Raw genomic sequence first — 24880 nt, 5'->3', positions numbered from 1 at the left:
TGCCAGATCCTATACTCTAGACCTTTAACCACAGACCTTATTTCAGGCTTCTAACTAAAAACCCATTCAAAAAACCCATTGACCTCCAGACGAGGGAACAGGAAGTGCTAAAATACTGACTCATTTCTGGGTTTTAGGACTCATTCCTGTAGCTCTCTATTTGAACATGTCTAAAGATGCAGCACTCTTCAACAAACACGTATTGCACCAACTTAAAGGCATATAAATGATGATTATGAACGACACCATCTAATTAGAGGTTTCTATGGTTCTAAGTTATTCCTGCGTTCTTTTTGACAGCAGATCTAACTGTGCTCTGTTTTCATGTCAGCATTGTCTAATTATTTTAAGCTGCAGACATTTATATTACAACAAGAACCAAATAAATATTCTGCATCAGAAACATCTTTGCAGGTTCATATTTTTCAAGTCTATCTGAATACAATACTCACATGTTCATATGTACATTCAAAGAGTGATTGACGTCTGTCATCATTCCTCCTGTCTGTGAAGCCATCCCCGTTTAACATGAGTGTTACGAGATGAGGACTAAATCCACCGTCTTGTTCTGTGTAAAATGACCTGTAAAGTTGATCTTAAACTAATCAGAGGCAAATCAAATATCACTATATTTTTGACCAAATACTTTGATATAGATATTGACACAATATTGTAGGGTTGACCATTGGTGCTTTCACTAAATATTTACACAAGGAGAGTTCTGATAAATAACCATCAGTAATGTGGATCTCATGACAAAGTGTAAATGACAAATAATAGAACAGTCTGGTAAGTTCAGAAAATGACATCACTTTACTGTAATGTAGCCTTTAAAACCAGGAAAAGACAACACTTATGCCATATCACAATATCAACAATCTAAGAGGATATCTCGTCTCATATCACGATATCGATATAATATGGATATATTGCCCAGCCCTAGTATGTATCCAGTCAGTATGTTGTGTTTGACAGTTTCCTTGTTGAGCTGCAGGAGGATTAGTAACTCAAAGAGGGAAGTTGGTACTAAACAGTCTGTAACTTTGGTAGACACTAGGAGCGGCAAAAAAATCGATTCACCTATGTATCGCAATTTATTTATTTTTTACGATTTCTAAATATATGTTGTAACGCCAGAATCAATATATTTGCTTCATTTGAGTCTATATGGAGGTAGAAGGAAGTTACCGCATTAATTGTGGTAGTCTGAGTAACGTGACGTCATATCCGTTCCGTATCCGTTCCAACCAAAACAAAGCTCAGAGAGTCTAAAGCGTTGGAGGGTCAGCGTGGATACGACCTGCACCCTCCCATGTTAAATCCAGCGTGGTAAACACTACACATCCAGTAAAGGATGGAAACACTTTGGGTTTCACACATTGACAGGAAAAGCAGAGCTAGACAGAGAAGAGCTAAAGCTGCATGCTAACTCTGTCAAGGACAGGAAACGTTATGGTATGGAGGAAACGTTATGGTATGGCGGTAACGTTATGGTATGGCGGTAACGTGGCGGTGGAGCCGGCCGTCGCTCTCGTCTCCGTGGTCAAACGGGCCGACGCTACGACTGTAGAGCACCCAGATACTGACATTTGTGTTCCCTGCATTGAAACGGCCCCGATGGAGCTGACCATGGATGGATAAAGAGAACGAAGCTGATGGGAGAGCTAGAGACCACCTTGGAGAAGTTAGAGGAAGTAGACACGTGGGACTACGTCCGCTTTTCAAAATAAGGTGTTAACAAAGGGAACTGTAGATACTAAATACATCTATGGAAATTAGAGAGATTGGATTATATTCACCAGAAGTATAAAACATTACATGTCCCTTATAAATTAAAAAGAAATTCCCACTAATCTGTGAGGGAAATGTCTTTATTCTTTGATTTTTGGGTTGCTGGATAAAAAATGTAATGTTGTAGTGTTAAAAAAGTTAACAAAAATCACAATACTATTACAATACATATCGAATCGTGATAGTATTGAATCAGGAGATAGTTGAATCGTCCTAGTAAACACCTACTTGATTTGTCGGACTCAGACTGCTGAATCTTCATATTAATTTCAGTTGAACTTCTGAGGTCATTTCTTACAGTGTAGTTGTGTTATGAAGGGACCACTTCACAGGAGGAATGATTACTGCCACCAATAACTCTTTTAATGTACATATGACATGTGGCTGTTGTTTACAGACACACTTGAACAAATGTGGACCTTTCCTGTAAATGACATAAACCTGCTAAGCTCCCAGATACAGTGAGAAGAAGGCCATGTAATAAATGAAGTAATGAAGTCCAACAAGTCTGATTTGATATTGATCCTCTAATTCCAGACTTGACTGAGATCAGCAGCATGTTATTGATATTCCAAAGGAATTACGGATTATCCGATGATACCCAGACCAACGTGATTCCATTTTTCGTTTTTGGTTTAAAACGAAAAAACAAGAAACCCACGTGTCTCCTGTTCTTCGGTCAAAAATGAATGATGATAAAAGGAATTCGCAAAAAACAAAAACGGCCCGGGTTGGATCCGTTCTTTTTCTGAAACGAAAAACGAAAAACAAAAAAAAAAGTTTTTTCGTTTTTGAATTCAAAAGGAATTACGGATTATCCGATGATACCCAGACCAATTAAGTCATAAAATGATTATACACCTAATAAACATTAGGAACATTCATACAAAACAAATTATGAACTTTGCATTATCATAGTCCTATTACAGTCCAGACCTTTCTAACAATGAGAGCTCTGTTTCGGTCTGGGTATCATCGGATAATCCGTTTTTCCTTTGGAATTCAGAAAGGAAAAAACGTTTTTTTTATTTTTTCGTTTCTGAATCAAAAAATGAAAAACGAACCCAAACCGGGCCGTTTTTTTTGTTTTTGCGAATTCCTTTTCTCATTACTCGTTTTGAATTGAAGAACGGAAGTCACGTGGGTTTTTCGTTTTTTCCGTTTTAAACCACAAACGAAAAATGGAATCTCGTGGTGCTCTGTTTGTTTTTTGTTTCCAAACGAAAAACGAAAAAAACAAATTAAAAAAACGATCCGATTTAGTAGGCCACTGAGTTTCCTTAGAAGATAAAGTCGCTGTGAGCATCTCTTGAAGATATACTCTGTATTTTCAGAGAAGCTCACCTGGGTGTCCAGGACTGTACCGAGGTATTTAAAGTGTTCCACAGTTTCAACATGTTGGCCATCAAGTGAAACTGGCTCTGTGATCAAATGTTGTTTTGTGCAGCACGATTCATTCTTTTCAGGAGAATATGCGTCTTCATTGAGTTAAAAGCTGAGCTAAAATCCACAAATAAAGCTCTGGCATAACCTTTAGGATGCATCAGGTGTTTAGTGACGGTGTTAAGCAGAGTCAGCACAGCGTCGTCTGGGACTCTGTCGCTCTTATTTAAGCAAACTGGAGCAGATCTAGCTTAGTAGCCACTGTGCTGGTCAGGTGGCTGGCAAGAACTCGTTCCATGGTTTTACACAATATGGAGGTTATTGCGATGGGCCACAGATCATTTGGCTTACTTGCACCTGGCTTTTTTAGCACAGGCCTAATTATTGAGAATTTCCATGATTTTGGCACAGTGCATGTGTCTAGGATATATAATTAATGAGTCTTTTTTAGGTACAGTATGTATTTATTTATTCTATTTATCTTCTACTGTTACTTTGATCCTGTGCTTAAATAATGTTACACTTTTATAGAATGACCAAACTATCTTCTTGGCTTTTATTTTGACATGTTTGCTTCACTTCCGGGTCACGTGGCTGCCGTTCTCCGCTCTTCGATTCAAAAGAGAAAATGACAGAAAGAAACTTGAAGAAACTAAAATCGGATCGTTTTTTTAATTAGTTTTTTTCTATTTTTCGTTTGGAAACAAAAAACGAGCAGAGCACCAATTTTTCGTTTTTGGTTTAAAACGAAAAAAATAAAAAAAAACGTTTTTTCGTTTTTGAATTCCAAAGGAATTACGGATTATCCGATGATACCCAGACATTAAGTCAAACAATTATTATACATCTAATAAACAGTAGGAACATTCATACAAAACAAATGATGAACTTTGCCTTATCATAGTCCTATTACAGTCCAGGCCTTTCTAACAATGAGAGCTCTGTTTCACTGTTTGTATTTGACAGTTTTTAACCTGCATGTTGGCTTCAGGTGTTTGGAGTTTACATTTTCTAAACTTCTACGTTCTAAACCTTCTTCAGCTCTGAACACATTATTAAACATTGAATGATTTCAAGCTGTAACGTTGTCTTCTAAACTTACATCATTTATTCTTTATTCAGATTGAAGTGGTGCTGGTTGTCAGAGATCAGCTGTGCTTCTCTGGCCTCAGCTCTGAAGTCCAACCCCTCCCATCTGAGAGAGCTGGATCTGGGTGGAAACGAGCTGAAGGATTCAGGAGTGAAGCTCCTGTCTGGTTTTCTGGAGAGTCCACACTGTAGACTGGAGACTCTGAGGTCAGTAGAGGGTCGGAGTCGGTCCATGCTGGTTCCAGCAGTATTGCAATAACCACTCAACAGTCAGTGTGTTTCTCCCGTGGGGTATCCCTGCAGCTCCACTGTGTGGACAACCAACCAGTAAAGCCTGGTTTATGCTCGCCGTAGTGAAGCCGGCGTGAGGTGGGCGGCAGAAAATCACGTCATCACGCCTTTCGCGTGGTGCGAGAAGGTTCCTGGAGTTGACGCGGCGCTTGGTCGCGCACCTCTGAATTTCTGTTATTACGCGCTGACCACGGGGACAGTCACATGACCACAGAGACAGTCACATGACCACGGAGACAGTCACATGACCACGGAGACAGTCACATGACTACAGAGACAGTCACATGACCACAGAGACAGTCACATGACCACAGAGACAGTCACATGACCACGGGGACAGTGACATGACAGTCACATGACCACAGGGACAGTCACATGACCACGGGGACAGTCACATGACCACAGGGACAGTCACATGACCACAGGGACAGTCACATGACCACAGGGACAGTCACATGACCACGGAGACAGTCACATGACTACAGAGACAGTCACATGACCACAGAGACAGTCACATGACCACAGAGACAGTCACATGACCACGGGGACAGTGACATGACAGTCACATGACCACAGGGACAGTCACATGACCACGGGGACAGTCACATGACCACAGGGACAGTCACATGACCACGGGGACAGTCACATGACCACGGGGACAGTCACATGACCACAGGGACAGTCACATGACCACGGGGACAGTCACATGACCACAGGGACAGTCACATGACCACGGGGACAGTGACATGACAGTCACATGACCACAGGGACAGTCACATGACCACGGGGACAGTCACATGACCACGGGGACAGTCACATGACCACAGAGACAGTCATATGACCACGGAGACAGTCACATGACTACAGAGACAGTCATATGACCACAGGGACAGTCACATGACCACGGGGACAGTCACATGACCACGGGGACAGTCACATGACCACAGAGACAGTCATATGACCACAGGGACAGTCACATGACCACAGGGACAGTCACATGACCACAGGGACAGTCACATGACCACAGGGACAGTCACATGACCACGGGTACAGTCACATGACCACGGGGACAGTCACATGACCACAGGGACAGTCACATGACCACGGAGACAGTCACATGACCAAGGGGACAGTCACATGACCACAGGGACAGTCACATGACCACAGGGACAGTCACATGACCACGGAGACAGTCACATGACCGAGGGGACAGTCACATGAACACGGAGACAGTCACATGACCACAGGGACAGTCACATGACCACGGAGACAGTCACATGACCACGGAGACAGTCACATGACCACAGGGACAGTCACATGACCACGGAGACAGTCACATGACCACTGGGACAGTCACATGTCCATAGGGACAGTCACATGTCCATAGGGACAGTCACATGACCACGGGGACAGTGACATGACCACAGGGACAGTGACATGACCACAGGGACGGTCACATGACAACAGGGACGGTCACATGACCACAGGGACGGTCACATGACCACAGGGACGGTTACATGATCACAGGGACGGTCACATGACCACAGGGACAGTCACATGTCCATAGGGACAGTCACATGACCACGGGGACAGTGACATGACCACAGGGACAGTGACATGACTACAGGGACAGTCACATGTCCATAGGGACAGTCACATGTCCATAGGGACAGTCACATGACCACGAGGACAGTCACATGTCCATAGGGACAGTCACATGACCACAGGGACAGTCACATGTCCATAGGGACAGTCACATGACCACGGGGACAGTGACATGACCACAGGGACAGTGACATGACCACAGGGACAGTCACATGACCACGGAGACAGTCACATGACCACGGAGACAGTCACATGACCAAGGGGACAGTCACATGACCACGGAGACAGTCACATGACCACAGGGACAGTCACATGACCACGGAGACAGTCACATGACCACTGGGACAGTCACATGTCCATAGGGACAGTCACATGTCCATAGGGACAGTCACATGTCCATAGGGAGGACAGTCAAATGACCACGGGGACAGTCACATGTCCATAGGGACAGTCACATGACCACGGGGACAGTGACATGACCACAGGGACAGTGACATGACTACAGGGACAGTCACATGTCCATAGGGACAGTCACATGTCCATAGGGACAGTCACATGACCACGAGGACAGTCACATGTCCATAGGGACAGTCACATGACCACAGGGACAGTCACATGTCCATAGGGACAGTCACATGACCACGGGGACAGTGACATGACCACAGGGACAGTGACATGACTACAGGGACAGTCACATGACCACGGGGACAGTGACATGACCACAGGGACAGTGACATGACTACAGGGACAGTCATATGACAACAGGGACAGTCACATGACCACGGGGACAGTCACATGACTACAGGGACAGTCACATGACAACAGGGACAGTCACATGACCACAGGGACAGTCACATGACCACAGGGACAGTCACATGTCATTAAATATTATAATAATGAAATATTCCTCACTCTGGGTAAAAAGAGGTTTTCTGCTGCAGGCTGTGAAAGAATCTGAGAGATCGTTTTGTTAAAGATAAAAAGGTCTGATGTAAAGAGCGGCGACCCGAGGGGAAGCACAGAGAGACAGGAAGTAGTTTAGACTTGGAGGTCAGGAGGTCACAGTAATAATTACAGTACACAGATGTAATGTTTGGCGGTACGTACTTCGGTGTTTACTACTGTTGCCAGGCAACCTACTCTCCTCTCCGGTACCACTCGTTGGCTTCTTGCGGATCCACTTGATATCTTGTTTGTACGCCTCCTGGCGTTTCGGAGCATACTGCAGCGAACAACGCTCTGTGTATTCTCGTAGCGTGCTCGCCATCTACGCAGGCCCTCGCCACGGCGTCTCACGTCAGTACAAACAAAGCTTAAGAGTTGCTAGTGCAGCAACAAGGATGAGAACCCTCACAGCCAAATTACCAGAGGTCCTTCTACTGGGATTCAAAGTATCTCTACTGGGAACCGAGTCTTGGGTTCCTGCTCTGTTGGGTGAGAACTGTCACTCTGCAGAGGAAGCTTCACCTGGCACAAGAAATCAGGGATTTCTCCCACTGAGTGCAGTTTCTCCTCTTTTTCATGTGTAAATGTGTAATTGTTATTGTCACTCAGTACATTGAACACAGCACAGCACCCAGTGAAGTTACCTTCTGCATCTACCCATCCTAGTATTAGGGGCAGTGGGCAGCTACTATACAGCGCCCAGGGAGCAGTTTGGGGGTCCGGGGCCCCCCGACAGGAACCGGTGACCCTCCGGTTCCAGAGCCGTCAGACTGAGCTACTGCCCCCCCCCCCCCCCACATCCTGTGTTTCTTTTCTTCTCTGCATTCTTTCATTCTTCCACAAACAATAAAAAGCCACCTGATAATGCAAAGCAACATTTTACAGTCAGTCAGCAATGTTGTTACAGACGTGTGAATTTACAGTCGAGTGAAAAGTGTAGTTAGTTGTGTTTTCTTTTGATGTGTGTTGGATCGAGACTAATGACTAGTTCTTTCCTTTAATGTAGGCACAGAACATGATTATCAGCAGTCAGTTGTAGTCTTCATAGTGCAGATATGATGAGAAGCATTTAATTCTGAAAGATTGATGCTAACTCAAAGAACGGACAATTATTTTAAACTTGTTCTATAACTTGTGGGTCTGTGTTGATCTCTACAGGATCAACATGGAGGTCTACACAGCGGCCAGACACAAAGAATGTGAGTATTGAAACAACTTCCCCCATTCATCAAACTATTGTACATTCACATCTGATCTTAAAATGAGAATGTCCTCATTGTACAACAAAACTGTTACTCAGTTCCATCTTTGTTCCAGATGTTAAGATCACGTCTATTTGAACAATATTCATCAATATTCTCTTTCACTTTCAGGTGACTCAGATGTCAAACTGAATGAGGGAATAAAGCTACCTGAGGACGACAAAAAGGTGAGAAAGGAGCAGTTGAACGGTGTGAAATCCTCCAGTTTAAACCATGGATGACTTTACTTGGACATTTATCAAGGATCTACCACTGAAGAACTGTAGTGTATTACACCTGCAGGCAGACATTCATTTAATGACTTAGACTGCATTCACCTGCAGAAGTTAATAGTGTGGAGTGAAGATCACTGAACTATCATTTATTTACTAAACTTGGCCTCTGAGCTCTCGTCACTGGCAGGACCACCATCAGTCCAGGAGCTGGTGCTGGTGCTGGTGCTGGTGCTGGTGCTGGTGCTGGTGTTGGTACTGGTACTGGTGCTGGTGCTGGTGTTATTGGTGCTGGTGCTGGTGCTGGAGCTGATGCTGGTACTAGTGCTGGTGCTGGTGCTGGTACTGGTGTTGGTGCTGGTGCTGGTGCTGGTGCTGGTGCTGGTGCTGGTGCTGGTACTGGTACTGGTGTTGGTACTGGTACTGGTACTGGTGCTGGTGCTGGTGTTGTTATTGGTGCTGGTGCTGGTGCTGGTGCTGGTGTTGGTGCTGGTGCTGGTGCTGGTGCTGGTGCTGGTGCTGGTACTGGTACTGGTGCTGGTATTGGATCTGGTGTGTTAGTAAATGAGGAGCTAAATACATGGTGATTATTGAGAGCCATGTTCTTGGTGTAGTTGTCCTTCTGTGTAGTCTTCTCTAACACACCTCACACTGTCACTCCATTGAAGTCATTTCCTCTCTGACTCATACAGGGTGCTTGAGTTGAGTATTGACAGTGTGGCTCTAGTATTTCATCACTTTATTAAACACTAAGACAAGTTGCTATTTCTATTCAAATAACTAATTCTGTTCCTTTTTTGATTCCAGGCTCCAACATCCTTCTCACCTGAGCAGACAGCTGAATCTTCATACAGGTAATCGTATAAACTCTGGACCCAGAGTGTGTAATATTGATTGCCAGAAACTATATTTAGTTTTGGACAAAACCAACTCAGTGTGACAGGGTGGCTGGTGCTAGCCTGCATCGGTCACACACAGGATCCACACCAGACATGGACTTGGCTAGCTTTACTTTAGACCAGTGGAGACGATGTGAAACCTTTGACCTGGATAATTGTATGTCGTCAGGAGATTAAAGAGGAATGTACCCTATCTGAAGCCTTCTTCTAAACCTTATCAGGACACCGTGTCCCCACGTCTTCCTCCCACTGAATCCTTCACAAAGTTGAAGGTTACAAATGATGAGAGTTTAATAAGGAATGAACAACACCAGTAGAGCGCTGCAGGGATGACGTATTTCTGTAGGCCAACAGGAAGTTAGCATCACTCTGGTTCCCTCCACTAACAGCCAATGGGATTGTTCCGTTGGGTTTTGGATTATTGCAGAAAATCAGCTGTGTGGCAAACACACGTTTATGATACTGACACGTTTTGTTCAGCAAGATAATCTCCAGAATGAACACCACTTTATGATTTTTGAAGCGTGAATGCAATCAGCAGAGGCCTGTACTACGAAGACTTATTAATTTAACGGAATCCTCAAAAGTCAGATATATTCATCTAGATGGGGCAGTGATGTATAAATAGCTCTCAGAATATAATAGATAAATAAAATACACTTCATTATACCACTTAGCAATGTTGTGGTGTGTGTGACTGTTTCAGCCTTCTTTCAGCTTTCACTGAAGCACTGTAGTCTTGTCACAGTGTCCTCTGAACCCCGAGTCACAAAGTCAAATATGGTCTGAAAAATCTACGGAGAAGTCTGGAAGTCTTTGAAATGTAAAATGTGTAGGAACCCTGTAATAGACGAGGCCTTGCTGTATATAGAACATGATCTAATGTAAGGCACATTGAACAGCAAGTTGGTATATCTGAATATTTTCAACCCAAAGGCATATTATATTCTATAGATATAGAGAACTAAAAATCCCCACAAAGAAAGAATAATATGTAGTAGGGCTGTCAAAGTTAACGCAAAACCGTTTCAACGCTACTAATTTCTTTAACGCATTAATACAATCGATCTTTCGGAGGTTGTAGTGGGCTCTGTTTTAAAGCTAGAGTGAAGATACTGGTATCGTATGAAACTATAAAACCTGATGAATCCATCGGTACCAACCAGGTCATGAAGGAGGTTAAATAACACTCCAAACTTATGCTACATTTTGGCGATGAAAAACTGTCATGTCCATTTTCAAAGAGGTCCCTTGACCTCTGACCTCCAGATATGTGAATGAAAATACATTTACATAAAGCAGCATATTTGTCCACTCCCATGTTGATAAGAGTATTAAATACTTGACAAATCTCCCTTTAAGGTTCATTTTGAACAGATACAAAATGTGCGATTAATTTGCGATTAATCATAATTAAATATTCTAATGGATTGACAGCCCTAATATATAGTAATAATTTGTGTTGAGGCTCAGTTTGCATTGAAGATTATTTTGACTAGTTTATATGTGAATTTGCATATGCTTGATATATGGACATACATACCAATATTGTAATATTGTCTTTATTATACCCCCGCGACAACGTAGTCGGGGTTATATAGCGCTCCGCGTGTCCGTCCGTCCTTCCGTCCGTCCTTCTGTCCGTTTCACTTTTGTTTCCGGAGCAGAACTCTGAAACTATTTAACTTATGAACTTCAAACTTGGTGTGGTGGTTGACAGTGTGGTCTAGTTGTGCCTTTTGGGGGTTAGAAGTCCAGGGTGCCCAACATTTTAGAATTTTTTTCAAAAGGGCAAAACCTTCAGCCCTACTTCAGTAGGGGTCAAGAGGTGAGCGGGGGGGGGGAGCTGTTTGGCTCCAGTTTATAAGCACAGATAAAGATGTGGATGGTGGTGATATGTCCCACCAACTTTAAAGAAAGCATGTCATATCCCAACCAACCTCGTTTCCTTGCTGAGGCCTCGACTAAAAGAGAGAGACTAACAGGCCAATAAATGCTGGTTATATCAGTTTGGCCCTCTTTGTCCTGCAGCTTCAGGTGTCCTGGTCCAGGTGTGTTCCAGTGTGCTTTGACTGGACTGGTGTTTGTCATGGCTCAGGAGGCGGAGCTACTGTACAGGACCGTCCAATGGGATGAGAGCTTCCTCCAATCAGCTGGCAAAATGGCTGCAGGGCCGCTGTTCAACATCAAGTGTTCTGAGGATGCTGCTCTCCGTCAGCTCCACCTCCAACACTGTGACACAAAGGAAGGTAAAGACATTGTTAAACATTAATAGTAAAATTGCAAAAATGTTTATTAATGTGAACTTTGTTGAGATTAGCTGCATTAGGTGACGTGTGAATATATATCTATATATATCTATATATAAATGTAATGGATTTTATGCACAACACAGATCACACTTGGAACAGTAAAATAATAATGAATTAAAAAATAGGAGGTAAAGAATAGAGGTGAAGTGGCAAGAAATGAATTGGGTAGATCAACTTGTTAGCATTAAAACAAAAGTTGAACAGCTCTTTGCTTTCACAGCATTGCTCTGTGATGGCCTGTTGTCTGTCGCTCACATCTCTGATGATGAAATGAGCATCTTGGAGCCGCTGGAGATTACAGACACTCATGTGGTTGTGAAGATCTCTCACCTCTCTGCCTTCGGCCTGATCTGGAAAAAGATTCGGAACAAGATATGGCCGATAAATGGCCAAGTCCTGCTGTTCCTCCGACCTCCCAACAGTAGACATCGAGTACTCGATGTCTTTCTGCTGAACAGCAACGTCGATGTAACCAAGGTAAAGCCCTCTGTCATATGTGCTCATCATCAGCCAGAACTCAGCTATTTCCACAAAGATGATTCCTGTCAGTCACACATTGCTCCTTTTATTTATGAACCTCATGCTGTGGTAAGATTGTGTTTTCGTTTTTAGTTTTTCTTTCTGTGTTTTGCTCTCGGCGCTGCCTTTCTGTCTGCCATTGTCATTCGTGATCCTTCCACCAGGTGGTGTAAATACTAAACAGTGGTCTAAAGGTACGGTGGCCTTGAGAGCTCAACAAACTAGAACTTTTAAAAAACACAAGCAAGTAGACTAAATTTAATTGTGTTTTACAAGCAAATTAAGAAAACATCTTCACCAACGTGACAACAAATCCTGCAAATAGGGAAACAACCAAATACAGAAACCTGCTGCAAGAAGCACAGACGACGAGGGAAACTGTTTCCAGGGGACACTAAAAAGTGATGCACACGGCTGCGACACACTTGTTGCATCAGTGGTGTTGGATAAGAGGGACATGCTCTTCAGTGGTTGTCCTCCTACCCCCCAAGACAGATCAGCCTTTAGAACTGATTGATGCCGGGTCCACACTACACATGAATCAGCTGAGTTTAGTCCTGATTCCTCCTGACCATCGTCAGCAAAGCCCTGATTGATTGATGCTTGTAAAGATGATCTTTCCAGATGTTCCTGTGGTGTGAGGTATATTCAGAGTGTTCTTTACATCCCCCGATCGGCTCTGAAGTCCATCCTGGTCACACCGGTTTCAAATGGTAAATATTAAACATGTTGAATATCTGTGATGGGATCTCCTGTTGTGTGAGGGGAACCCCGAGGACAGCCGATGACGCAGTCACGTGGGAAAGAACGACAGCCAATAGAGAACCAAGCTGACTGAAGAAGGAAGGACAACCGTCGGCGTCATGGCGGCCGCGGCTAATAAACGAGCTAATGCACGAGCTAATGCTAAACGTGGAGCATAAAGTAGTGGTGAGATGGAGCTCAGAGATGGAGGACCAACATGTTGATTAGTGTTTAATTTAACGTGTCTCCGTGTCTTCATCCGTCCATCCTTCCTCAATGTTCACTACGAAGTAAAAACTAACATCACTGATTCTTCCTGCCCGTCGTCGGCCATGTTGGTTTACACTAAAGTCTCGTCTGATCTCAGAGATTTAGAGAGATTTCTGTGTTTAGTTGTTGTTGATGAATGAATGTGTTAGTGTGTGCTGTTGCTGTTTCTCTCCAAACACTACAGGAACTAACCTGTTCAATTTAACACAACATGTGGTTATGTGAGGGCTCTCTCACATTTTACACATCTGGTAAGATCTGAAACATCTGTTAGTGTGGGCCAGCATGAAGTGTCCTCTCCCTCTGCACCATCTCATACGGAGAACCACAAGGTTCCATATTAGGCCCTATTTTATTTTCATCACCCAGCTGTACGTCCCACTGGAACCTGGTGACCCGTGCTGTTTTTACTCCCTAGTGAAGTGCATTAAGGATGCAAAATGCTCCGTGGCAAAAAGATTCCTGCGACTAAACCAGAATCAAACTGAGGTCCTTATCTTTGGCCCTGCAGACACCACAATCAACACTCTTAGGCCTCTGTCATCAAATGTAAATTCCCACCCAAGAAATCTGGGTTTATCTTTGTTATCTTTGATTCTAGTTTAAAATCTGATCAACCAAAGATCTCACAAAGTTCCAGCCAGACAGCCTGTCTGGTTTAAAATGACTCATTACTGGCAGCAGGAAGAGAGACCACATCTCCCTGCACTGGTGTGTTGGCTTCTATTCACTGGTTACCAGTGAAGGACAGAGTTGGTTTTAAGGTTCTTTGATTTGTTTTTAAAGCTCTGCATGGACTGAAACCAGGTCCCCTATTCCACCTCCAGACCCCTCAGATCTGCTGACTCACCGCTCCCAGTTAGAATCCCGGGCTGATTGGGCTCTTTTGGTTGTTGGTCCTGAATGGAGGAACAGTTTCCCCCTCACCATTACATCTCCCTCCTCCAGTGATAACTTCAAACCTGTCTTAAGACCCGTCTCTTTCCTTTAGTCTGTCAGTAGTCACCTTGAAGACTGGTCACACTCTGTTTTTATTTATGTCTTTAGTTTTATTTATTTGACTTCTGTGCAATGCTGTCATGTTTTAGGGATTTTAATCCAGAATTATTTATTCTACACTTTTATTAATTTACTTGCATCCTCTTAATTATTTCTGTGTTTTATTTGATTCTAATTCTCATCGCTCTGTGAGGCACTTTGGTCAACATTGGTTGTTTTTAAGTGTACTCTATAAATACAATCAGCAATATGAGCATTAACGGCATATTAAAAATGTTCTGTTTCTTAAGGTTAAGGCCCAACAAGAAGGTGCTAAGTACATCCCGAACCCTGCCGACTGTCTTCTCAACTTTGGTCAAAGTTACAGTGCCCACTGTGAACCTGGGAGCTTCAGAATACAACCTGATGTGAGTCAAGTTGCAGAATTATCATGAATATAATTTTGGCTGCATGTTGAAAATAGATTCACAATAAGAAAGTACCAGATAAACATTTTTAACAAGATTGAAAATGACGAGATGCTTCTGGTTTTCAGCGTGCATCATACCGCTCAGATTATGGACCAAATTACCATCCCACATTTGAAGTTATCCTGACTACGATCCCAGAGGAAGTGACTTTGATGGTCCGGAATCCAGAGAGGACAGAAGACGTCTGGAGACGTGATCTGTTTCAAGCAGGTAAAGATTACCTTTTTATTATTTGGATCAGTTTTGAGATCAGGATTATTTCTCATTCGCTACGAACACATTACATTACACTACTCTACCAACGTCAACATGTGGATACCTGACGGTACCATATTCTCACAGCAGTATGAACATCTGGAATGAAGCTAAGTGGTGAGTGAGAGTGGTGTGAAAATGCTTTGTTTCATGTACGTATCATAACAACGGCTTGTATATCCTCCGTCCTCGCTCTTCCTGTTTCCCTTTCTGAGTGATGGATACAGACTACCGCCGCCTGCTGGTGTGGAGAGTTATTTCCTCTCACAGGAGCAGAACGTACGAGCTAACTGACCGTCGGCTGTCGTCTTTGCGGTGTGTTCGGGTGCGACTTGTCGGCCAAAACAAAGGCGACGTGAGGCGACGCAACAGTCTGCCTTCGTCGCCGCTAGTTCTCTGATGTCGGGTCGGTGCGTCCCCAGCTTAAGGAAACAAGTTCTTCATCTATGTAAACAGAACTAGCGGTATACCGACGGATTAATAGAGGGCTCATGAAACCATCCATCCATTATCTGTAACGGCTTATCCTTAGTGGGCCGATCCCAGCTGTTATTGGTGAGGAACACCTAGACAGGTGTCCAGTCAATCACACAGCTGACACACACACACACACACACACACACACACACACACACACACACAGACATGCACACTCACATTCACACCTACGAGCAATTTAGAGTCGTCATCAGGGTCTGAAATCAGCACCCGCCACCCGCCAAAATGTGGGTAAATTGTTGGCAGTGGCGGGTGAAATCATCAGGAGGAGAGTTAGTAACGTTAGCTGTTAGCAGCACAGTCCTGACTGGATAAATAACGGAGCTACTAACGTTAACGGAGGTGCCATTGAGTTATTATTATGAGACGTTCACGGTCTGCCCAGCAAAAGGACGATTGGGTGAAGGTAAATTACAACGTTATCGTGATGTGTTCAAATGTAATCTAGTAAAATTACGTTTTTGGTGAGAAACTTGAATAAATCCAGTTGTTTGTAGGAGATGTTTTTTACATCAGTAAAAAGCAATTGTGTGTTTTTATGCAAATAACCACTACAGATGACAATAACAAAGTACAGTACAGTACTGAGTACAGTACCCTCCCAGCCCCAGAAGCTACGGTGTAATTCAAACACTGTAATTTACCGTGCATGTAATGTTTTTTTATGTAAAATATACCGAACATTGAATGACATCAGATCTAAAATGTTATTTTTTCATTTAGCGCAGAGATTTCAAAAATGGCAGATAAAGTTTCTGAGTGGCAGAGAACAAAAATATACTTATCTGCAACAGTGGCAGGAAGTGAAAAAAGTTCATTTCAGACCCTGGTCGTCATTTAACCTAACTGACAGTACATGTCTCTGAACTGAGGGAGGAAGCCGGAGTAAACCCACGCCAACACGGGGAGAACATGCACTCACCACAGAGAAGAATCATGAAACCAAACAAATATCAAATATGAATGTCTCCCTGTTACGGGCTCCGTAACTTTAAAACTAATCAGAGTGGTATGTCTGCCTAGCATTAACTATCTTTGCAGGTTTCCAAACTGCTGAGGCTGGCCCGGCTCCCTCCCTCTTTCGTGTGATGTCACCGCTGTGTCCACCACTCCTTGGCCGGGGGGAAACCAGTGGAATCATTTAAAAGAGGCCCGGAGATGAACGACACGGGTGGCTGTGATTCTGCTTGATCAGTCCACCTCGTTGCTTCTCTGTGTGATGTGAACTTTGGAGTATAGAAGCATTTGTGATTTGGTTGGAACTGGGCTGGAGAGTAGAAGTGTTTTTAGGTCACATCTCACTGTGATAGTTGGTTAGTGTTTTTCCTCTGTGTAGATACACTCGTTAAAGAGGTGGCTGCCACTTGTGTGTTTTGGATTATTAGTGTTAGCGTAGTTAAAATAGAGTTTTATTTCTTGTTTATATTGAGTTGTTTGCCAGCTCAGCTGTGATCCTAATTTCTAGTTTGCAGTCATTTTTGTTTTATTGAGTTATTGATTTCGGCGCCATTAGAAGTCTGTTCCTAATTTACATTTTATGTCAACACTTGTGTTCGCTTTTGTTTGCTGCAACTTTGTTGGTAAATTGCCTGCAGCCTGTTTTCTATCATTTTAATTGTCCATTTAACAATAAACGGCTACTGTACGCCTGATACCACCGGCTCATGTTGCTTAGACCTTACTGGGACGTAACACTCCCTTTTGGTTTCTGCTTTTGAACACAGAACAACTGATTGACAGAGCAGACATGTTGCTGTACAAAACATGACGTTTCATTTCAGTTGAACTGCTCTTTAAAAGTGGTTGTTGGTTTTTTCCCCGGTTATCTCTCAGATCTAACAATGGAAATCCCTCAGAGGAACGTCCCACCAGAGGACAGCGTCCCAGCAGAGGACAACGTCTCACCAGAGGACAACGTCCCACCAGAGGACAGCGTCCCAGCAGAGGACAACGTCTCACCAGAGGAGAGGCTGCTGAGGGTTCGAACAAAGTTTGTAAACGGGATGTCTGATCCTAATCTGAACAAGCTTCTGGATGAACTCCTTCAACGTCGTGTTATAAGCGATGGTGAAATGCAATCAATCAGAACAAAAACCAAGAGAGATAAAGCACGAGACCTGATCGACACGGTGCGACTAAAGGGAACTGAAGCCAGCAGAGTTCTGATCGCTGCTCTCCGTAAGGATGATCCGTGGGTTTTCAGAACTTAGGCTGGAACAAAAGCAAGAAGCTGGAGTGTGATGATGAATCTCTATAATATCTGGCTGTTTCAGAGACTCACATCACTTATTGTTGTCTTTAAATGATAAATCCCGTCGTGGAAGCCTGTGTGGACTTTCACTCTGAAGGTGATTCACTGAAGTTTGGGGGAAAAGTGAATTCATTTTCAAGCTCTTGTGGTTTGGTCTCTAGATTTTATAATCATTTACTTGTGATAACTACTGATGTGTTGTCGGTGATGAAGACCTGCGATAGAGAGCTTGTGACATTTCTATATGTTTTGGGACCGTCTTCTTATTGCTAATTTTTGGAAATGATTAATTTAGTTTTCATTAGGGCTGTCTAAGTTAACGCGATAATAACGTGCTAATGCAATTAGTTTTAACGCCACTAATTTCTTTAACACTTTAACGCAACTTGTGATTTTTAGGTTGCAGCGGCTCAGTGTTAAAGTTAGAGTGAAGATAGTGGTATCATAGTAAACTATAGAACCTGATGGATCCATCGGTACCAACCAGGTCAGACTAGCTTGTCATGAAGGAGGTTAAATAACGCTCCAAACTTACGCTACATTTTGGCGAGGAAAAACTGTCGTCAATTTTCAAAGGGGTCCCTTGACCTCTGACCTCCAGATGTGTGAATGTAAATGGGTTCTATGGGTACCCACGAGTCTCCCCTTTACAGACATGCCCACTTTATGATCATCACATGCAGTTTGGGGCAAGTCATAGTCAAGTCAGCACACTGACACACTGACAGCTGTTGTTGCCTGTTGGGCTGCAGTTTGACATGTTATGATTGGAGCATATTGTTTTATGCTAAATGCAGTACCTGTGAGGGTTTCTGGATCAATATCTGTCATTGATTTGTGTTGTTCATTGATTTACAATAATAAATATATACATACATTTGCATAAAGCAGCATATTTGTCCACTTCCATGTTGATAAGAGGATTAAATACTTGACTAATCTCCCTTTAAGGTTCATTTAGAACAGATACAAAATGTGTGATTAATTTGCTATGAAATATTTTAATGGATTGACGGCCTTAATATTGATTACTGATTCTCTGTCAGACCTAACTGTGTTGAGCTAAGATCTAAATCCATCTCTCTGTCTCTTACTGCTAATCAACGCAGGCTTCACAACTGCAACAAAAGACCATTTTACAAATAGCAATAAGGGTAAGGATGGATATCATAACTGCCCTTGATAATCTATAGATCTGTGTTTGTTTGGTCATTTTATTCGTCAGTAGACCTTCTGTAACTTGTGCCTACAATAAAGATTTCATTGGAAAAAAGGCGTCACACTGTGATGGAACCAAAGTGAAACTCATTGGATGGATGTTGAGCAGTGAAACTATTCCATTAAGAGATGGTGTCTGCAGACATGAACTAGAACAGACAGATGCTGTTATTAAATGAGACCTCAACTGAAACATAGATAGGAGCTTTTTGTTGTGACAAAGACAGTTGTTCTAATGCAACAACTGTAATTAACAGTGTGGACAAAGACCTTTTAAAGGCAACGGAAAGATTCTGGCCTCTTATCTGGAACAGATGTTGCCTTCAAGTGAAACTGGTGAGCTCGTGTTTACAACACGGGAAGTCGTGTACACCATGTGTCTTTCCCATTTGTTCTTTTATACGCCTCTCCTCGACTCCTCTCCTCGCGTCTTAGTCCCGCCCACGGGAGATGCGCGCGGAGGAGGCGAGGAAAGGACTCGAGGAGAGAGGAAACGAGGAAATATGTTTTTAGAGACATGAGACGTCGTTTCCTCTGAAGCGTCACGTGAAGCGACGTCCGTTTCTGATGACAGCAGCAGCTGATCACATCTGGATCAGCTGTCAGTCAGCTCTAACAGCTGTTTATGTCTGAACTGATCTAATACTAATGAAGAAACAGAGTTATCAGAGCAGCAGTGCTTCCTCTCTGTAGTCTGTTACCTGTTTAACAAACACCTGCACATGAATAACAGCTGGTCTGTATTTCTACTGAGGACTGAGTCCTGCTTAGAGGACCAGGAACCATCTCTACTGGATCAATATCTTTATATTATTTATTCATTATTAGCATCTGTAGTTATTGATATTCTGACAGTAGAAGTTATGTATTAGGCTGAATGTTTGAGGGAAAAGTGAAATGATATAACTCATATCAAACCCGACACTCAGGAATTATCAGCCTCATGTGACTGAATGGAAATGAGGATAAATGATGTAAAAGGTGTAAAAGACAAACCCTCCTTCTCTCTCTGACTTTAACTGTATCTTTAATAAAAGTTAATGAGTGAAATAACAGATCATCAAAAGAAAACTCTTTCTAATTATTGAAGAAAGTTGATTGAGGTCCGTTCGTTGTCAGGTTTTATAAACCCCTCTCAGTGTCAGACTCCTTCAGTGACGGTGTGTGAAGCAGAGCTCCTGCAGGTCCTCCTGCTGCTGGATCACTTCACCATCAACATGGTCCGTCTGCTGTTCACTCCTACAGTTAACACAGATTATAACTAGATGGTGAATAAGAAGACAACTAAAATATAAATCTGTTAATCTGTGATCTGTTTTCACTCTGGTATGAAACTCAGTGATGTTGATGTATCAGATCAGTCTGATCGGCGCAGCGTCCAATCAATAACTGATATCCAATAAGGGGGCGTGTTGGTCGGTGATAAACTTCCGTGGAGGAAACACTGGAGGATACACTGGTGTATCCTCGCTCATAGCTCCTCCAGCAAGCCTCCTCGCTCCTCGATGCGCATTTTATGAATCGGGACGTCCTTCAAGATGGAGGACTGAGATCGATTTCCGGGTCACAGCCGGAGGATCGAAGAGCGAGGAGACGAGGAGGCGAAAAATGATGAAATGAGAAGCACCTCATGTGCGTGGCCTTCAAGTGGTTAAGTCGTGAGAATGCCGCTGCTAAGCAACGGCAATGTTAACGTTGCTGTCGGCATCCAGAAATCCCCACAAATCATATTTTCACATATGAATCAATATTCTGTTACTGTAGTTTCTCTTTCTCCCCTCACATGTTCTCAGAATCATCTTGTAGTGTTCTGTTTAGCTGGAACATGAGAGAGTTTGTGACCCGGCAGCCATGTTGAGATCTGCTGAGGAAATGCCAAGCACCGCCCACCAGCCGTAGCTCAGCCAATAGGAACGCTCTCTCTCTCTGAAATGACCTGTGATTGGTCAAAGTCTCCCGTCATGAGCTAGATGTTCTAAAGCCTGAAAACAGAGCCATGAGGAGGAGCAGAAGTCTAGTGATCTCTCAGAACACTTGCATTACAATATGCTGAAAGGTTATTATGGGATGTCTGCCCAGAGATGCCAAAAACATTGTTGCCTACTGAAGCTTTAAATTGACTTGAATTGTAAGTCGCTTTGGACAAAAGCATCTTCCAAATAAATATCATGTTGTGTCTTAAGAAATAAAGCGGTTGCTTTATAAATAAAACAACCGGTTGCATTGGCCGACACACCGTCGCTACTGGTTTCCTTTCCACAGCTTTGCTGTGTGTTTAGTTTCAGACATTTTCCAGATTTTTCGAACAATTTCGGATATTTTTCAATATTTTTCTCATATTTTAGTAATCTTTTTTTTTGACTTTTTTTCGGATATGTTTGGCATATTTTACAAATCATTTTCGTAAGTTGTTGGGATATTTTTCATTATTAATTTTCAGACATTTTTCGGGTATTTTTCAAATATTTCTGAATGTTTTTTATGCTTTTAGCTTGTAGAAAGTCCTATTTATAAGTAGATGTTTAGTTTTCACATATTTTACTAAGATTTTTCAGACATTGTTTGGATGGTTTTTTTTCAGACATTTTCCCATATTTTTAGAACAATATCAGGATATTTTTCAATATTTTTTCACATATTTTACTATTAATTTTCGGATTTTTTTTTTTAATTGTTTCTAATATTTTTCGGATATTTTTCACATATTTTACTAATAATTTTCGGATATTTTTTTTTACATATTTTACAAATAATTTTTGGACATTTTTCAGATATATTATCATATATTTCACTAATAATTTTCCTACGTTTTTGGGATATTCACTTTCAGACATTTTCCGGATATTTTTTTCGCATGTTTCTGAATGTTTTTTCATGCTTTTAGCTTGTAGAAAGTCCCCTTTACAAATAGCTGTTTAGTTTTCCCATATTTTACTAAGATTTTTTCAGACATTTTCCCAGATTTTTAGAACAATATCAGGATATTTTTTGTTTATTTTTTTTACATATTTTACTAAGAATTTTCGGATATTTTTCAGAGCACTGTGTGCAGCACATGGTGAAACATGTGGTGTCTGAACTCTACTGTTCTTATCTCTGTTAGAGTCGTGATTATTGAAGGAGAGAAGAAGAACATCAAGTCAATCAAGTGTTCTTGTTTTGATTCATAACTTTGCTCTTCCTCGTCTTCACCAGGAGTCATAATAAAGAATACATCTGTAAAAGAATAAGAAAATAAATGTGGAAATGTAAAGAGGAATAAATGAAAGAATAAATTAATATAGAAAAAGATATCAAATAAAGACAAAGACAAATAAAATATAGAATAATAGTTCTAAGCATTTTCATTTATTTGTTAATTTATTTCTGTATAGATTTATTTCTGTATTTTAAAGTATAAATATCTATTTATTTATTGTTTGCATATACATTACTCTATTTTTGTGTATATATTTTTTAAATAAAAGTATTTATATAAATATACAAATACTTTTATTTAAATGCAAATATATTTGCATATAAAGAGTAATTTATATGCAAAAAATAAAACCATGTATATTTTTTTTAAAATACACAAATAAATATATACAGAAATAAATTAACAAATAAATGTGAAAATAAATGAAAATTCTTCTTTGATATATTTTGTTAATTGTCTTTATATTTCCATATTTATTATCTTTTTCTTTTACAGATTTATTCTTTATTATGGTACTCCTATGACTGAAGAATAAGAATAAGAATAAGAATAAGAATAAGAATAAGAATAAGAATAAGAAGAAGAAGAAGAAGAAGAAGAAGAAGAAGAACTGTTGAATCCGCCTGCTGTTTCCGTCGGACCTTAGACCCGGACGGACCAAATAAACGCGGTGCGCTTTAAAAAGTCGTCCGTCTGAAGTCGAAGTGATGAAGAAGTTCACAGCTCAGCAGCTTCACCGTTAAAGTTCCCGTCACAGTTCAGCGGCTTCACCGTTAAAGTTCCCATCACAGCTCAGCGGCTTCACCGTTAAAGTTCCTGTCACAGCTCAGCGGCTTCACCGTTAAAGTTCCTGTCACAGCTCAGCAGCTTCACCGTTAAAGTTCCCGTCACAGCTCAGCGGCTTCACCGTTAAAGTTCCTGTCACAGCTCAGCGGCTTCACCGTTAAAGGTCTCATATTATGCTCATTTCCAGGTTCATAGATGTATTTTAATGTTGTACTAGAACATGTTTACATGCTGTAATGTTCAAAAAAACTTTATTCTTCTCATAGTGTCTCTCTCACTCTGCCTGCTCAGAGCCTCATTCAGCCTCTGTCTGAGAGACCCTGATTTAGAGCCTGTCTCCTCCCACTCTGCTCTGATTGGTCAGCGTTTCTTGCTCTGCTGTCAATCAAACGCCCTCAACACAGCGTCACTTTCTCCCTGCAGCTCTCCCCGCAGCCCTGAGCTAGACAGAGAAGCCGGCAGCAGGAGTTTCACATATAAACTAATTAAAAGTTTATAAACCAGAAACTTCACCCAGCGCACGTTACCGGAGGAATCTGATCAGAAATCGGCGAGAAATGAACAACATCTGCGGTCAAGACTCCAGGTTCTCCTGACGGGTTCTCTCAGGTAAATAATGCTATTTATAGCTCTGTTAGTTAGCTCAGTGTTTACATTCTGCATAAACTCTGTAAACCATAAACATACACTCTGTTTTACGTTTGTCTTTACAGGTCCATCTGTGAGAACTGACCGACAGAATCATCCCGGAGGAGAAGAAAACATCAGCAGTGAGCAGATAGTTCTATTTACATGGAGATACAGAGCTAACATGCTAGCATGTAGCTACATGCTACCGCTATGAGACGGTGTGTAAACACAGAGAAGATCAGGGTGGAAAATAGAAGATGTGAAACAGTAGTCAGTTCATTATTTCTGGTGTAGGGACCCACCAATATGACTGGTGGCAAGTGACCACAGGAACTCAGTAACATGATCCCTGACCCATGGACTCAGCTCAGCTCAGTAGCCATTGGCTGAGGACTCAGCTCAGTAGCCATTGGCTACTGTAGCATTCACACATAGGTGTTAAATTCACCCAGGACAAAACCAGAGGAATCTCTTTGTTCCCCCTCTTTCTGCTCTTTCTTCTGTGGAGGTGAGCTGCTGCTCTCCAGACCAGAAGCAGCTCTGCTCTGATATATGGCCTGTTAGGAAACAGCCATAGGAACACAAGGAACCTCTAAGGCAGAGGACGCGAGAGCATGCGGTTTTACCTACTAACTTCAAGCAACAACAGCAAGGAAGTTAGCACCAAGCTATCAAGCTGCTGGGAAGAAGTATTGGAGCGATCAGCTTCTTCCAATCTGCACAACTTGATTTGAGCACAACAAAGACGACATCTTTGACTTGGAACCACAACTTCAACACATGGAATTACAAACCCTTTTCTTCCATGGACTGGTAACGTACTGGGCTTACCTTAGCAGTAGCAATTGCACATGGCTGAGCAAGACTGTTCAACTTTGATTTCTATAATGTACTTGTATTGATTTGGTTTAATGTTATTCATTGAGTTTGACTGTTGTGATATTATATGTAGTTAAGATATTCGGGTAGCTGGCTTCGCCACATCTGACGTGTTTAGTTTATGCTTCACATAGACAAGGTCTTGCATGCAAACTAACCATCTTTTCTAACCCACTGCATTATCTGACACACATAAAGATCACATACAGAAACTGTGAATTAGTTAAACATAAACATACAGCTTCAGATAATCTTAGTTTAATATTGTAGAAGAGTGAATAATGCCAACCTCTGCTATGTCAAGAATTCCAATATCATTCAACCTTTACTATCTATTTTTGTTATATTTATTAATTTATTAATCAACGTTACA

General features: G+C 42.0%; 1 pseudogene; it reads left to right on the top strand.

Annotated features, from left to right (window-relative positions):
• Positions 1–19383, top strand: part of LOC141765183 (NACHT, LRR and PYD domains-containing protein 3-like) — a 29404-nt pseudogene extending 10021 nt beyond the window's left edge.
• The last annotated feature ends 5497 nt before the right edge of the window (positions 19384–24880 follow it).

Source organism: Sebastes fasciatus, chromosome 3 (assembly GCF_043250625.1).
Source record: "Sebastes fasciatus isolate fSebFas1 chromosome 3, fSebFas1.pri, whole genome shotgun sequence".
Lineage (NCBI taxonomy): Eukaryota > Metazoa > Chordata > Actinopteri > Perciformes > Sebastidae > Sebastes > Sebastes fasciatus.
This window is presented reverse-complemented; position numbering and strand designations above follow the sequence as displayed.